General features: G+C 44.4%; 1 pseudogene; it reads left to right on the top strand.

Annotated features, from left to right (window-relative positions):
* Positions 1 to 993: 993 nt before the first annotated feature.
* LOC114197015 (U6 spliceosomal RNA) lies at positions 994 to 1077 on the top strand (annotated as a pseudogene).
* The last annotated feature ends 1640 nt before the right edge of the window (positions 1078 to 2717 follow it).

Here is a 2717-nt window from a genome sequence, read left to right as displayed (position 1 = left end):
AGAGTTCAATCTATCTTGAAAGAGAAACAAGGAGGGGCACCTGGTTGGCTCAGTTGGTTAAGCGTCTGCCTTCAGCTCAGGTCATGATCCCAGGGTCCTGGAATCAAGCCACACATCAGGCTCCCTGCTCAGCGGGGAGTCTGCTTCTCCCTCTCCCTCTGCTGCTCCACCCTGTTCGTGCTCTCTCTCTCAAATAAATAAATAAAATCTTTAAAAAAATTTTTAAAAAGACAAACAAATAATTCATCTGTCCACTCATTCGATAAATATTTATTCAGACAAAAGACTGGAGAAAAGAAAGAATCCTGGCCCATGGAGAGGTGATTTTTTCCCACGTTAGGTCTCCATTAGAAATAGATATCAATGGAACAACCTCGATGGAAAACAGTACAGAGGTGCCTCTAAAACTAAAACTACCATAGGATTCAGCGATTCTGCTTCTAGATACTTACTGAAGAAACAAAAACACTAATTTGAAACGATATCTGCACCCGATGTTCAGTGCAGCATTGTTTACAATAGCGCAGATTTGGAAACAACCTAACAGGCTATCATCAGTGGAAGAAGGGATAAAGGAAAACTGGGTTACATGCACATGCACACACATGCACACACACACCATGGAATATTAATCAGGCATAGAAAAGTAGGAAATCTTGCTATTGGGACAACATGGATGGACCTTGACAGCATTATGCTAAGTCAGACAGAAAAGGATAAATGCCATATGACCTTACATATGGATGTGGCATCGAAAATGATAACAACAACAACCACAATGAACTCATAGAGAGAAAGAACACATTGGCAACTGCCAAAGGCAGGGGCAGGGGTCTGGGCAAAATAGCTGAAGGGAGCCAAAGGTACAAATTTCCAGTTATAAAATCACTAAGTCATGATGATATAATACACAGCACGGTGACTACAGCTAATACAGTAGCTCATGCTTGGGAGTCGCTAAGAGAGTAGATCCGCAAAGTTCTCAACACGAGTTTGCTTCAGCAGCACATACAGTACACTGGAACAATACAGAGATCAGCATGGCCCCTATGCAAGGATGAAGTGTTGCATATTTTTACATTTTGGTTCCCTGGGAGACCAGTCTTGTAAGCGCATGTGAAATAGTGGGACCCCCGCCCCCACCCCAGCACACTCTCCGTCTGGGGACCCACTCACGCTAAACCCTCTTCCCATGCCCCCACAACCCCACCTCCCTGGAGAGAAACTAGACATGGGGAATGGGGAGGGCCCTGGCCCGGAGAGGGCTCCTTTCCTGTCATGATGTTGCACAGCTGAAGCTAATTTTATATATCAATTATACTTCAACTAAAAAAAGAAATGCAGGGGCGCCTGAGTGGCTCAATTGGTTAAGCATCTGCCTTCGGCTCAGGTCATGATCTCAGGGTCCTGGGATCGAGTCCCACATCGGGCTTTTGGCTCAGCGGGGAGTCTGCCTGCCTCTCTCCCTGCTTGTGTTCTCGCTCTCTGTCAAAAAAAATAAATAAAATCTTAAAAACAAAAGAAATGCATATCAAACTTACCAAGCAGAGTATGCCTAGGAGGTACCCTCCCGTCCCCCAAAGTCTGTGATTCAGTGGATCTGGACTGGGCATCTGTGTTTGATTAAAAGCTGTACGGCCGATTTGAATTCATGGCCAGGCTGGCAAATCACTGGTCTACTGGAATACAGTATGATAACATACTATTTTAGAAAAACAGATGAAATGGGAATCAATAGGACAAAAGGTATTCACAACAGAAGTTGACATTCGAGCTGGTTATCGAAAAAGATAGGTGGTAGGTGCGGAGGGGGAGAAAATGCAGTGGAGACACAAGTAAGATCAATTCAAGTAATAACTTCAATGAGAACAGCAGGAGTACAAATAGTTACAAGTTTCCTTAGAATCCTAAACATAATACCTCAAAGGACTATAGGGGTCACCTAGAGGTGTACTTCTCAAACGTCAATGCACATGGGAGTCATCTTGGGATCTTGTTAAATGGAGATTGGGACTCATTAAGCCTGGAGTGGAACCCGAGACTCAGAGACCACACTTCAAGTAGCGAGATTTTAGGGCTTCAGGGAAGAACACTGACATATCAAGCTAATTATTAAAGTAGCAGCACACCGACAGACAAATACAACCCAAAGGCAGATCAAAGATCACATCAATCCATTCAGAGACCAAGCCCTGAGCTCTGACTGTGGGGCTGACAGGGTCCAAACCAACACGTATGGTGGTTTATAGCCTGTCAGGCCATTCAACAGCCATCACTGTCTAAGGCACTTGCCCTGGAAAAAAAGTAAATCTTACACCTCAAGAGTTTAGGCCTCTATTGGCTCACAGGAACCTTTTTCTTCTTCAGTTTATTCTGAAATGGGGCAGGAATGAGAGAGAAAATAGCTACTCCTTTGACACCTCACGATAGCAATCTTCCTTCTACTTCAAAATCATTCCAATTCAACAGAGTCCAACTGTAGGAGAATTTCAGAAATAACTCATTTCCTTTTTTTTTTTTAAGATTTATTTATTTTAGAGAGGGAGAAGAGAGCATGACCATGAGGAGCAGAGGGAGAGGGAGAGAGAGAGAGAATCCCTGGCGGACTCCACGCTGAGCACAGAGCCCGATGCGGGGCTCGATCTCATGACACTGAGATCACAACCTGAGCCAAAATCATGAGTCGGATGCTTAACTGACTGCACAGGGGCCTCCTA

This window comes from Eumetopias jubatus, unplaced genomic scaffold (assembly GCF_037043125.1).
Source record: "Eumetopias jubatus isolate StellerSeaLion01/CBP00866 unplaced genomic scaffold, mEumJub1_p1.0 scaffold_11, whole genome shotgun sequence".
Lineage (NCBI taxonomy): Eukaryota > Metazoa > Chordata > Mammalia > Carnivora > Otariidae > Eumetopias > Eumetopias jubatus.
The sequence above is the reverse complement of the archived record's forward strand: the minus strand, read 5'-3'. Positions and strand labels throughout refer to the sequence as shown.